The sequence below is a fragment of the Protopterus annectens genome, chromosome 17.part0, assembly GCF_019279795.1.
Source record: "Protopterus annectens isolate FY-2018-M chromosome 17.part0, PAN1.0, whole genome shotgun sequence".
Lineage (NCBI taxonomy): Eukaryota > Metazoa > Chordata > Ceratodontiformes > Protopteridae > Protopterus > Protopterus annectens.
Window position 1 is genome coordinate 150,302,248 of NC_056751.1, and position 15,335 is coordinate 150,317,582.

Consider the following 15,335-nt stretch of genomic DNA (forward strand, 5'->3'; position numbering starts at 1 on the left):
AGCCAAAAATAATCAGGGACAAAAGCCAGAACTTTGGGATAATTTTTAAATCTTGTTCTTATAACCTTAGAAAGCTGCTAGAATAAAAGGTTTTACATTGATATGTATTTTCTGAAGGATATGAAGAGTGAAACTCAAAGATCTCATTATTTAGTGACTTCAGTCTCATAAATGGTTTGCCAGAAGGTTACAAATTTTATGAGGAGCAGACCAAAAATATTAGGCCAAAATCTGTACATTCTGCAAAATTCTGGACAGTTGAGAAGCATGTTATGAAGTAAGATTACAACCTTTCTTTTCTGACATCATTACAGAAATAGTTTGTCATGGCTCCTCCTCCTGTTCATGATTTTTGTGGGAAGATAGTAAGGCACATCCAGAGACTGGAGAGTATCATGTTTGAGAATGTGATGGTGCCAGCTTTGTTGTTTGATAATGTTGTCCTCAACTAACTGTGATCTCCAGCATACATTTGAACAGTCTGTTACCAAGTGTGAAACTGTTAGGATGAAAACTGTCACCTGAAAATTGGAGGGCATTGCTTTCTTCTGCAAGTAAAAGAGGAACCATCTACCTCAAGTCAGGGAGTACCATAGTGGTGGCTGCAATGCAAAGACAGCACTGTGCCTTTATGGCTAAGGCAAAAGTACGTCAGGAAGGTAATGGAAATCAGGTACAGTAAGATTTATTTCAGGCCCACTACCTGTCTGAGAGTTAGGGGTTAGAACGGGTCTGCAGAGGAGTGTTTGAGAAACAGTGTCTGTAAGGGAAGCTGTCCCTATACCTGGAGGAATGATGAGTGCTGCCATGTTCTGAATCCTGAAGAAGAAACAGGAGTGTTGTTATATGCTGAGAAGTAAAGGATGAGCAAGAATGTTGTTCTGTGTTGCAAGGCTGATGGAGTTACCTTGCCTTTTGGGTGAAAAGGAATTAAACTATTTAAGTCCTGTATTAGAGGTTGGAAAACGTTGCATAAATGGGTAATATATTTGTAAAGTGAATTTTAGAATCTGATTGTAAACCAAACTGTGAAACCTGGTGACTAGACTGGAGTTCTGTTTCTCCTTTGTTTGATGCAAGAAAGCTTGATTTTATTTATCCTTCTAAATACACCTCTGTTTTCAAAACTGTAAAGCTGACTAAAAGCCTAGTTTTTTTTTATTTCTAAACACAGTAGAGTGATACTACATTATCATGGGATCTTGTTCATGATTGAAGGTGGTGGAGATTAGGAGATTGACCAGACAGTGCAACGGCTGTACTGCAGGTGTTGAAATGACTATGGTGAAGTGTGTATGACCTGAGTCATAGGACAAATCTGCCAGTTTACCAGTCAGTCAATTTATCCATCTTCAGTGATGAGATTACAGATACAAGTGACAAAATTTAGCTTTTTTTAACAGGGTAGCTGGCTACTGACTGTGGTGCAATGAAGAGCTTGGCCATCCAGAAAGATCTCAGACAATAGGCTTTGCTCTTTTCATATGGAAGTGAGTCAGTTGAGGTCATTTGGACATCTTGAGAAAAGTCCCAGGATAGACCCAAGACATGTTGGTGAGATTATATCTCTGTCTCTTATGTTGCCTGGTAGCACCTAGGTTGTCCCATCTGATGATTTGGGGACTTTTTCTTGGGACAGGGAAGTCTAATGTACTCTACTCAACTTGATACCACTTTGGCCAACATCTGGACAAGCAGTTTGGAAAATGGATGGATGGACGAATAATAGCTAAAATGGTGCTTGCTATGGGCTGATGTAACAGATCATGGCTTATGGCCTTTAGTCTGCAAGGTACAGCCCATTTAATCCTTTGTGACTGGACACAGTTTTGCATTGGATGTTTCCTGTTCCAAGAATGAGGTTAATCTGTATTGCCTTTTAGTCATGAGTTTTAAATTACATTACATCTTAATTACATCTTCATTAGTTCTGGTTTAAGCACTTGGGCTTCAGGCCAGTTATTTTACATTAAGAAGGTTTGTGGTCTGCACTCTTGTGGGAGAAGAGGCTGGACTCTGCCCTTCTGAGCTGGGAATTTCTGGTTAAAGGTTTATAGTGCCTGAATATTTGAACTGTATCTTACTGAAATTGGTACACCTTGTTTGCTGTAGCATAGACTAGATCCAGACCTGCTGAATCTAGCTTTGTTTATATGCTTGTTGTTTGTTTGCTTGTTATTTCCCTGGAACGCTAATTCCACCTAATACGCGGCTTCTCAGCGCTTCTGTGGATCACTAGTGATATCTGCATTGCTTACTGTACTTATTTCCTTGTTTCACTTGAAAGAAAGTTACTGTTTGTCGTTTTTGCATTTAAGTTACCTGTAACACATTGCACTTAAGTTACCTGGCACTTGCTCACTAAAACAATTATATAAGTCAGCACTAAAAATTAAAAGCACTACACCATCACTCCCCACTGGCCCTGGATTTCAATTATTAAGGAATTCCCAATATTATTCTAGCATGTCCAAAGGTCAGTTGTCAATCTCCTCTCCAGTCCAGCTGGTGAATCTGGGAATCTTGAGGCAATGTTACAACTGCCTCATGTACACAGACAACCCTCTCCTCCTCCCAACAAATTCCAACACATGTGAGAGATGCAACCATATAGCCAAACTGGAGGCTAAGCTCTGTCAACTCAGTACTGGCATAACCAGTCAGGAGGAGAAGGAAACCACACTCACTACAATTCCAGTCTCACATAGACCTACCACGACAGCAAACCAAACACATAATCACACAAAAACATACTCGGAGGCTCTAAATAAACATCTGCCGAAGCAGCAGAGACCTCCAAAGCAGACACCCAAGCAGCCGCTACCCCAAAACAAAACACGTGCAACACATATCTCACAAAGCCAGTGTGCCAAACAGTCACAGCCCTTAAGAGTAAACAACACACCTGATACACTTGTAATAGGTGACTCTATCGTCAGGCACACTGACGTCCCGCTCACCAGGCTGAACAAGGAGGGGGTCACGGTGAGCAGTCTGTCGGGCACTAGGATCTGCCACATAACACAAGCACTCAGGTCACTCCAAGGCAAGTATAAATATGACTCAGTCATTGTCCATGCTGGTGTGAATGACCTGAGACGTACATCCCTGGACTACATGAAAAGAGACATAAAGGAGCTCTCTGAGCATGTAGCCCAGGCCGGTATGACCCTGACCTTGAGTAGCATCTTACCCTCACCAAGAATGATGCCACAATATGAAGACAAGATGATCAATTTCAACAATTGGCTTAAGTACTGGTGTCATTCAAAGGGGATCCAATGCCTGTCAGCTTGGGATGATATGCTCGACAAGCCACGATGCTTCGCTAGAGATGGCTTGCACCTGTCACCCCTGGGCTTTCGGATATTGGCAAAGGCTCTTGCTACCCCCATAGTGCCTTTTTAGGCAAGGCTCAAAAGACAAACCCACCTCCATAGGTATCACAAGGGATAAGAAACTAAGAGTAATGCTACTCAACGCCAGAAGTCTAAACCTCAAGATGCACACACTCGAAACTCTCCTTAGCATGGAGAACATCGATATCTGTGCAGTAACAGAAACCTGGTTCAGGGCTCCCGAGAGCACCCCAGCAGTACCAGCTTATACCTCATACCATGCTTTTCGGCCCCAAAACTTGGACCGAACCACAAAAGGAGGGGGAGTATCGATATTCATCAAAGATACCCACACCTCCAGGTTGGTGGCAAAGCACGAAGCATCAGAGACTATCCATGTGCAACTAACAGTGGGTAAAACTGCCTTCCAGTTTATAGCCTGCTACAGACCACCCAACAAACCCAGGAACCCCACTTGGCCTTCCTGAGAACACTGGAAAATATGAAGGTCTCTCCAAACACCATTATATTGGGCGACTTCAACTACCCAAACATAGACTGGGAGCATTACTCTAGCTCCAACACCCTAGCCCAAAGGTTCCTAGAATTTATAAACTCAAATGCTATGGAACAACTTGTTACCACTCCCACAAGAGGGGAAAACATACTGGACCTGATCATCACCAACATGGGGACTCTATGCTCCAGACCAGAAGTGTATCCCTCACTGGTAAGATCAGACCATAAACTAATCTCACTGGATATTCACATCCCGACCCCACCCCCTGCCCAGAAAACCACAGTGAAAAACTTCTCTAAAGCAAATTTCACACTCCTCAAAACTGAGGTGGAATCCTTCAAAGCCCCGGGCCTGTGGAAAATACGCCCAGACCGCAGAATCCTTTATAAACGCATTCTATGAACACCTTCAGGAATGCATGGATCATCGATCCCAAATAAAACCAAGACCCAATCCTCCAAAGGCAGACGTCCTGTCTGGTGGACCCCAGCCATAAACAAACTATACAATAGAAGGAGGAAGCTACTAAAGGATAGAGCAAAATCCCAAAAGGGAAGGCATCACTGATCAGTATTAGCAAAAACTACGGGCACACATAAAATTGTCTAAGGCCAGCTTCGAGAGAAAAATTGCACAGGACACTAAGGATAATCACAAGGCTTTCTTTAGTTATGTTAGGAACCTGGGTGGTAATTCCCAGATATGCTCAGAATTAGTCCAAAATGACAAAAAATACACTGATCCCACAGACATTGCCAACATCCTAGCTGACAGGTTCAGCGCAAACTTCTCCCCTCCCCACCAAAAGGGCAAATATCTATCCCAGCAGAGTGCTGCCCCCCTGACATCTCAGGTGCTCAGGTAAGAGCCGCCCTCTCCAAAGCAAAAAACACAGCATCAATGGGACCATTTGGTGTCCCGGGCTGCGTCCTACATGAACTCCAAGAAGAGCTAAACCCAAACATAAAACTACTGTTCAATCTCAGCCTTACTACAGGATATGTGCCCAAAGAGTGGCATACAGCAACAGTGGTCCCTCAGCGGATCCTGGAAACTATCGCCCCATAAGCCTGACTAGTTTGGTCTGCAAAGCTATGGAAAGGATCATCATGGACCTCATAAATAAAGATATTGGGGACCTACAAACACTGGATCCTAACCAGTTCGGCTTTGTTAAGGGCAGATCCTGCCTCTTAAACCTGGTTGATTTCTTTGAAACAGTCACCAAGGCCATTGACGAGGGGAAGGTGGTCCACACAGCCTACCTGGACCTCGCAAAAGCCTTTGATACAGTACCCCACTCGGGCATTATAGATAAGCTCACCAGCTTAAATATAAACCCCTATGTCACTAGATGGATTGCAAACTGGCTCAAGAACAGAACCCACATGGTTAGAATTGCTGGAGCCATGTCAGACTCCAAACCAGTTACAAGTGGTGTCCCACAAGGCTCAGTCCTGGGACCTCTCTTGTTCGGTATATATTTCTCGGAGGTACAGGCCAACATGGAAGGACTGTGGCTGACCAAGTTCGCAGATGACTGCAAACTGGGCGCCATAATCGACTCTCCAGCCGACACAAGCATCCTCCAAAAGGGCCTCATAGAAACAGACACCTGGTGCCAGAGCCATGGCCTCAAGCTAAATGCCAAAAAGTGTATAGTCATCCCCTTTGGCAAAACAAAGTGCCCACAAATTACCACATAGGTGGTAATCCATTAAGTACAGAAGAAGTAATTAGGGACCTGGGGACCCAAGTTGATAGCAATCTCTCATTTGACAACCACGTGGCCAAAGTGGTTAGAAAAACATTTTATATAGCCCACCTAATCATGAAAGGATTCACATCTAGATCAGGGGAGGTCATCGTGCCTCTTTACTCATCCCTCATCAGGCCCATAATTGAGTACAATGCCCCTTTTGGGATGTACCTTACCAGACACCTGCAGCAACTGGAAAGACCCCAAAAATACCTCACCAAGAGGATCAAAGGGCTCAAACAGATGCCATATGCTGCCCGGTTAAAGAAACTCCAGCTCTACTCAGTGGCATATACCGCCTGTTCAGAGGCAGTCTGTGCCTGACATATAAAGCCATGTCCAACCCGGAATTAATGGACATGCTGCACCTCAGAAAATCCAAATCCCATCAAGCTACGCTCGAGAGACTTGAACCTCAGCACTGAAATAAATAGGACATGCTGGAGGGACAGATTCATAACCCAGAGGCTCCCTTCACTCTGGAATAAAATCCCAGTCCAGGTTAGGCAGAGACCCTCATTGACTCTCTTCAAGAGGAATCTTGATGAGTGGATGGGAGATCGTAGGTTTACCCCGGGTATCACTTCTGTGTCACTGTTAGACAGAGGCACAGTATACTAACCTCGAAAAAGGGCATAGCAAAATAAATTTAAAATGGGTGGCGAAAGCCAAACACATTCTGGCTAGGCTTATAAATGCCCTAGGGCAGATAGCCTAGTATGAACCTATGAACCTATGAACATGTTGTAATACTTAGGAATTTGGTTGGAAAATTCTTTAAGGCAATTGGTTTGAAAGACGTGGACATTTAAAGGGCAGACAAAGATAGGGAAAAAATAGGTGTGAAACTGGGTCAGAGAGCAAAAATAGTTCATTTTCTTCTGCTATTCCTGTTTTGTATGCATTTCAGACATCTGCAACTAAAAATGTTAAGGGATAAAAAAAAGTTAAATACATGATACATGATTGTCTCTGGTAAAATAGCTATTCTAGGGTATTCTGGAATAAGTTAATATTATCAAGAGATTGGGGAGATTTGACTTTGCCTGAAAACTACTATCTAATGCTGATGCAGACACTGACAATTTAAATGGCTACTTTCTCAGGAAAGTTAAAATATCTTATTTTCATTGTGTCTGGCAGATTATTTTGCACCTGAGTTTTGGAAAAAAAGGCATTTGTGACTCCTATACGCAAGTGCAGCAACATTAAGGGTGTAAGGTAAGCAACTATAGTTTGATATGCAACTTAGGCGTGTGTTTTGAAAGGGTCCTGTTAGCTAACATAGCTCTAAGTTTAACAGCACAAACTAACATCAGTCAATATGACTTTTGTTACAGAAGGTCATGCACTACGAATTTATTGACTTTATTTGTTTACATTTGTTAACTAGGATAGTTCAACTGGGGGGAAGCCTCCTTTTAGTGGAGTTCCAGGGGAAACGAACACCACATAAAAATTACAAGTAATCAAACTGAGATTGCAAAAATAATTAGAAGATACAGTATAATTAGAAAAAGAAAACAATTGCAAAAAAAGCAGCATTATAAAATGCTCAAAAATACAGACATTACTAACAGAATATAGTAGATCTCTATTAAGACTAATTGAGGAGGAATACAATTATTTGAGAGAGAAGTGGTAGAAGAGAAGAGGAATGAAAGATAAGGAAAAAAAGAGAAAAAAGTAATAAGAATTTTGAATCTACTAAGGTATTAATAGAAGAGAGTAAATAGAAACATGGGTAAGCGATTGATGGGAAAAGAAAAGGTATGCTAGAATAGAGTTGTATGCAAAAGAGATAGGTAAGGAGAGAGAATGAGAGCAAACTCTGATGAGAAGGAAGAAAGATGCGTTGTAATAGTGTGGGCTAGTAAGTGTAGGTGGTCAGAGGTGGTAAGGAAGTAAGGTTAGTAGACAGTCAAGTGTGAAAAAGAGTGAGTAAAAAAAGGTATGGAATAGGAAATAGGTAATCTGATGGAGAAGTAAGAATTAATGTTCAACTAAATTTTTAGGAGAAAGCAAGGAGTATAAGGTTAAAAGCTTTACTTTGTGCAATAATTTGATCCTTTGGTTGTTATATAGAAACATAACAGACACCCTTTATAATGGCATTTTCATATGTGTGATCTACTTGGCTATTTCAAAAGCATTCATTTATAGTGGCCATCACTCAGTATGTACTGCTTTGGCTATCCTTGGTATTAATAGCTATATATACAACTGGATTAAAAACTGATTTATGATCAGTGAATAAAGTATGTTTAACCCCCTGGTCCATACAAAAGATAGTTCCACAAGGCTCTGTGATGGGACTTTTGCTGTTTAATGGCTGTAATGTCCATTTTCCATTATTGCAGGAACACAATATTTGCTAATGACTCAAAGATAGGGTCAGTGGTGAGTAACTAACAAGATTAGGCAAAACTACAAAATTATTTAGCATCTTTATTAGATTGTGAATCATTAAATGGCATTGCCTTTGACACAAAAATGTAATGCATTATATTTTGGTGATGCAAATAGTCAATACCCATACTCTGTTAACAAAATCAGTATTTTGAATGTGGCTGAAAATTTCATTTTCACCCTTTCTGCCATCACCTACCATTTGTTTCTAGAAATTACAACTAAGGAAGTAAGTAAATGTTTAGAAAAAAAAATGACAAGAAATCAAGCTCAAATCCAAATGGAAGTTATCCCTCTTTCTTGAAACACTGTGCTTAGCCCTTTCTCAACTTCTTACAAACATATGTAACTTGTCATTAGCAACTGGGAAAAGTTTATAACAATTGAATCACACTGTCTCCAAAAAATCTTACTCCTCCATCCAAAACTGTCACCCAATACATATAGTCTGCCCAAGCACACCTTGTGGTAATCATTTCTGATTCGGAGATAGCCCTGTCATAGTGATGCATCATGAAGATATGCAGCATCACAGCGGACTGTCTCTGCAGCCATGCTAAATGCTAATGAGGCATTCCAGAAGAGAGGCATATGTTAATTAGCCATGTGCTCCCCCTCAGAACTGCATTCAGTAAGGGATGTATGCAGCCAAGTGATTTAAAGAATCACTTGGCTACACAAATTAACAAGGCCATTCCTGACTGCTTGTGTTAATGAACATGGCCAAAAGGTCCTGTTCAGCCATCATGGTAGAGGTAAGTGCCAGGGAGTTTAGCAGACAGTGTTAGGTGTGTGTGCATGTGTGCGTATCTGCTTGATATGTTGCAGTGGTGGGGGGGGGGTACTGAGGAGATAGGCTAGTTAGGTGTGTGTGTGTGTGTGTGTGTGTGTGTGTGTGTGTGTGTGTGTGTGTGTGTGTGTGTGTGTGTGTGTGTTTGGTGGGATGAGAGAGCTGTCATACATGCACACTTCCCTAGACTAACAAGCAAATCCTGCAACACTGGGGGAACGTTGGACATCAAGGATAACAGTAATCATGCCTTAATGGCACTTGGGTCAGGGTGAGGACTAGCTTCTAGGGAGACATCTCCTGACATTGTATTTAAATGGCATTTGCACAAGGTGTGGGTTGGGAGAATACTAGCCACTTGGGAGAACTCTGCTGACATCCTGCCTTAAATAGGGTCAGGAGAACACTATACACCAGGGAGAATTCTGCAGTATTGTACCTTAGTTGCACTTAAACAAGATGAAGGTCGATTGTAAATACTAGACACCAGGGATACTTTTTTAGTGCCATAAAGACACTAAAAAGATTCAATCTATGCACCCTCCAGTCTCAGAGAGAAAGTATTAGTCCTCTGCATGACCTTGAGACACCATGAATAGTTGCTAAATATTGCTTGTGTGTGTTTAAAAAAATATTTAAAGTGAAAGGGGGAAAGCATTTGAACCTTGGTTTGAGCCTTGCACCCTTAAGAAAGAAAGCAGGAGCATTAACCCACTACACAAACTAATCCATTAATGTAGTAAAGTTTTATTTTTATTTTTCCATTTTCCATGCTAGGAAGTATAAAGCTGCAGTGTTTGAAATGATCCAGTGCTTGTATCAGTCTGTGAATTATGAGGGACAGAGAGGGAAGGTTTCAATACAAAGCCAGGAAATACCCTAGATGACACCAGGGACATTAGATAAATATTACTAGGACTGACATTAAAGGTTAAAAGAGCAACTGGTCTACCATCACCATGTTAAGTTTTGAACAAAAAGAATTAAACTCTAATGTGTAGCATTATTCATGACTGTAAGGATCCATAAGTTATGAGAGCAGGAACATAATCGTTAAAAGAGACATCAGGGAAGTTATAACAACACAGTGGCAGGTAAGAGGTATGTGATGTGCACACGTGTGGGTGTGTGCGTGTGTGTGTTATGTATATACATACGTGTGTCAGAGAGTGAATGGGGGTTGTCTGTGCCAACACAATGCATGGTCTGTCAGTGTTAATTACCACAAGAAAGTGCTAATCTGTACTCATAGTAGTTAACAATTACTCAGAGACATGAAAATTAACTGATAATTAAGTTTTTTCCTTATTGCTGCTAACATGTCTCTGAATCAGAAAATACCATGCCTTGGAAACTAGACCATTTTAATGCAGCCCTTACCATGAGCACTGGGGTTCTTTCTGAATCCTTGGGACAGACTGTTAACTGACTCACACCATGGCTTCAGGTATGAGCACACCATTAACTGCTTTCTACACTGTAGATGACAAAATTCTTAGATCAGTAGAAAATGGTTACTAACAAGGACCATATTCATATGTTTTAGCAGGGCATTTGAAAATGTAAGCACTCGAATAATTTTTTGAGCTAGATGAAATGATTTAACTTTAGCTCAAATGTGGTTTCTTTATTAAGTACTTAACCAACAGAACCTTTACAGTCTGAGTAGGAAATGCAACAACCATTGAAGGCATCTTTATTGCAGGAATTCCCCAAGTAACAGTCCAGAGTCCCATTCTTTTCTGCCTTTTCATAAAAGACATATACTTCATCATACTCTTCTCTGATGTCACCCATGATGCCATTGATGTTATACTTCACTGGTAAGTAAACACTGGAACATCATTACAGAAGGTTCTATAAAAAGATTTTTCCATACTATGCCATTGGCTAAAAGAAAAAAATAGCAGTCAACTGTACCACCAAAACTATGGCAAGAACCAGTAACCATACACAGGAGATGCTGCAGGCCCTTCAAAATTACAATCCAATGAATTCCACCTCATCCAGTCTAAACCAAGCAGCAGAATAGGTAAAAATGTCACAAAAGCAAAGCTAGTGGTGAAAAAAACTTGGACTTTATGAAATAAAATCAGCTAGTGCTTTCGTCCCATAAATGACAGGGACTTCCTCAGAGTTACGTGCACCAGCTTTCACATACACTTTATATATCTTTCCACCAATCAAATACATAGAATGACTTCAACAGATTAAAAACATATGCAGATTCATCCGTAATTTATAAATGTAACTTTATTTCTATTAATTAATTAAGTACTTAAAATTCATATACCGTGTATATTGATACAATAATATAATGACAATAATTTTAATAAATAAATAATAACTGATGAATAATAAAAATAAAAAAAAATAAAAAAAAAATGCTAATTATTTTTATTACTCATTATTCATCAGTTATTTATTTCTTAACATTGTTGTTGTTATATTATTCTATCAATGTATACCTGAAAGGCCATCTGTTCTCCACCCCTACCTGCTTCACACTGATGTCGATACTAAACTTCAAAGTGCTGCATGAATATGTTTGCCATTCCTTCAGGAGTTAAACTTCTAGTCAGACCCTCATAGTACCTCATCCACAATGAAGACAATAATGCTCTTACAGTTCAACCTCCATTCAGTCTGGCTGCCAGAGGAAAGGCGTTTTAGTAAAATAGTTCCCAGCAACTGGAGCACTTACCCTAGAAAATCAGAAACATCAGTGACTGCAAGACTTTTATAAGTAAATTATATAACCACCCAAAAGAGTCTTACAAATGTGGTTGCAACATTGACAAAGGTTAATCTCATTCATACCTCTGAATTTGTACAATTCAAAAATCTGGACAATGACTATTGAAAAGTAACTATAACTGGCCAAAAATCTGTGCATCTAATTAGCATAAAATGTGTATACAGAAGAGTATAATCCCTCCTATTTCCAGTAGGATTTGGGGATGATAAATTAGTACAATCTATTACTATATTTTACTAGAGTACAGAGAAAGAAAATCTTAAATATGTTTTTTAATTTGGTCAGATACCTGCACAAAAATATATCTGAGTTGTGTGTGGAAATTGCTGTCTCATATGCAGAATCAGGAAAGCATTATCGCCTCACAGTAGGAGGTTCTCCTGTTCTATTCTCAGCTGGGGAGCCTTCTGGCCGGAGTCTGCATGCCCTTCCCATGTTTATGTGGCATTCCTCCACATGCTCTGTTTTTTTTCCACATTCCAAAGATATAATGCAGCATGTGGACTAGACACACTAAATTACCCATATTTGTGAGTGTGCATGTGAGCGTATGGTATGGAAAAACAGCCACCCAGTGGTTAAACCTTGGCTCTAGATGATTGTCACTGTTGAAGTGACACCCTGACCCCATGTATAAAAATGGGAAAAGAGACTGTGGATGAATTGATGGATGCAAAATCAGGAAAGTGCAACCATGTTAAATCCATTTTTTACAGTTTAAATTATTAGCCATTCTTGGACTTCATCTTTCTCTCTCTTATTTCAGTGTGAAAATGTACTTTTTCCATCACCTTCTATTGGGAGGTACTTATGTGCATCAGCTTAATATATTTACAGTATGAGGTGAAATTCATAAAGCTAGTCTGCAAATGCAAATCCAGTTAAAGACCTAAAATCTAATGAGCACTTCCACCGTTAAGATTTCTTTGTGCTGAAGTTTGTAATTTACATTTCTTTAATAATCCTTATGGCTCCAGAGATATGAACATTTGTTTGAAACTTTAGGCTGTCATCCGAGTTTGTCAAAAACCTCAGAAATGCAATCACTGGGAGTTGAGTACAATCCACTAGAGCTCCACTGGAGTTGTTAATATATATAGTTCAGGCCAGAATACACACACACACACACACTGTAATTGTACACTTTATGGATATCACAGAGAGGCATACAAAATTGTCCATAACTACTGATGACAATAAAGACGCAAGGAAGAGCATTACAGCATTAACAATGCTATATTTTCTTAATGACTAACTGATACAAGAAAGTTGTGTCATTGTTAGTATGACAGCAGTATTACTTCCCCCACACTGCACCCATAGCTTAAATACACTTTTATGGATACTCTTAATTGTTTCTGATTTTGCAGAACTTCTTTTATTTTTTCCCTGTCCCCTTGTAAAATGTTTGAATTTCTAGTAAATCACTAAGGATTACAATTATTAAGTAGTACTTTCACAGTTCTTATTGTTCAAAAAAATTCTTGCCGATATAAAACCTGTTCTGTTAACATTTTAAGTGAATTGGACTAATATTTAAAAATTGCCCGGCTTTGAACCTTTGGTCCTACCCTGTTATTTTTGGCTTTGTCCATCATCCTTGCGCAAAAAAGTTGAGAGTTATGATGAAAATACTGATACAGCACAAGAAAATCTGAACAGCAATTGTGTTTTATCTTAATACTTGAAATACTTGAAGAATTAAGGCTTATTCCAAACCCACCCTTACAGTAATATTTCAAGACTGAAGCCAATATCTATACTAATATTGTAAATATATAGCCAACAGAATGGAGTAGAATGATAAAGCCCTGACTACAGCCTAGGTGACCCAGGTCCAGTTTAACAATTTGGGTGTGTTAGGCACTGGTAAGGGAAGGAGGGTTGGGCACATGCCGATCCAAAGGAGGAAGGACAAACCCACACAGGTGCACCTTACTGTTGGTCTCCAGCAAAGTCTGAGGGCATTATCTGCAAAGAAGGCAGGACATTGCCTGAATCACCATGCAGGTAGGATGATATGTTGCATACCCACTGCATGTCCTTTCAGGACTGTGTATGTATATATAGGAAGATCAAACAAAAACAAAAAATGTTTCTTTAGCATACTTTTGCTGTGCTGAGCCTTAAAATTGTCTAAGAAGATCAGTGCTCTACCCTGGTTAATAAGCAAGTAAATAAAATAATATAAAATAAAACATCTTTTTAAGATCAGTTTCTTCTCTTCTCCTAAACAAACTAATTGAAATTGGTATTAACTGGGTAACTGGTTTAAAATCTTCCTCACTGACAGATACTTCAGAGTTAAAATAGGATCTTCCAAATCAGAATCTGTACCTGTATCTCAAGGATTCATTATTGTCACCCTTATCTTCTCCATAGTCATTGAAAAACTTCTTGTGACATCCACTGATGTTTTTCATGTTTCACTGTTGCAGTCATCACATTTGGGTTATCTGCCTGCAGGTAGCCCTCAGCAGGCCTGAATACCAGAGTCTTCGGATTTCTGCGTCGGATGCTGTCACCTCTTCCATGATGTCAGGTCATCAGGGGTATAAAACATGCAGCCGATGCCATTACATCAGTCTTTCTTGCCGTGCGGTGCCGGAAGCAGAAGTGGTTCGCAAGTGCCGGTCGGCCGACTTTTGAAATTTTCATTTTCGAGTTTCAGACCTGAAGTCTTCAAAAAGATAAGTACCCTGCTGGGGATCCTTTTTTCTTGTTCTAACAAAAGTCAGAAAAAAATTAACAATTGTCTTGCCTGTGGAAAGCAAATACCTCATAGAGATTTTCATTCTTACAGCATCACCTGTTTAGGCCCAGACCACGACATCCCTAGCTGTCGGTTTTGTGCCTTGTTCAATGCCCGAATTATTCGTCGTCGGGCTATTTTTGTAGCTAAATACTTTTGTTCTCGATCTCCGTACTCCGAAATGGCTTCATTAAGCCATCCGACTACCAATCTTCTGAAAAAATGTAAGGATAAAGACAGAGACAGACCGCATAGGTCCAAAACTGCCGACAACGCATCCGTTAAGCTAGTCACCAGTCTGCCGGTACTCAGTGAGGCGCTTTTGCAGCCCCTGATACCCGCTACTACAGATTCGCAGGCCTCTACTGAGACCCATTCAGAGTCCGGTATGTTGTGAGATGCTTCTTCGACTATGGAATCTGCAGATGTCTCTACCTTGGATGGGTCCGGAGCTGCTGTGCAGGCACTTGGCTTCTGAGGGTGTATTCAGGCCTAAAAATTTTCATATTAAACCGACGACTTTGTTTCAGGCTAAAAATACTGAATTCCTCAGGCCTAAAGCTCGCACTGCACCTAGGAAACCGATGACCAAATCGCATTCTTAGGCCCATATGCCTCAAAAATAAAAGATTTGAATGGCTGAAGACCTTATTACTTTAATTAGGGGAAGCCAGCCTTTCCCCCTCTAAGAGACCTAGAACTGATTTTCTTTCTGATTCTTCTGATCAGGAATCTGATATATCTGTTCCTTCTGACTACCAGGATTTACCCTCATCTACTTATGAGGATTCTGATGCAGAGGATCCCATTCCCTCTGCTTCCCCTCCAGAGGATTTTTCTTTTGGTGAAACCTTGCATACCCTTAGAGAGCATTTCCACTGGGAAAGCCAGGACTAGTCCAAAAAGAGACTTAGGGAATTCTTACTCCTGCCTCAACACAGGCCTCTAGCTATCCCTCCTGTTCTGGAGATTGTAGATGATATTTTCTTGGAATCCAGCCTTACCCCAG

At 40.3% G+C, this 15,335-nt stretch overlaps 1 protein-coding gene across 3 annotated transcripts in view; it reads left to right on the plus strand.

The window, feature by feature from the left end:
* Positions 1-15,335, plus strand: part of SLC35D2 (solute carrier family 35 member D2) — a 649,758-nt gene that overhangs the window by 614,839 nt on the left and 19,584 nt on the right. Inside the window, exon 12 of one of the 3 annotated variants that reach the window (XR_006363184.1) lies at positions 6,761-6,838. The exons of the other annotated variants lie outside the window; for them this stretch is intronic. The gene's annotated coding sequence lies outside the window, so the exon portion shown is untranslated. The remainder of the gene's footprint in view (positions 1-6,760; positions 6,839-15,335) is intronic. 3 annotated transcript variants of the gene reach the window in all.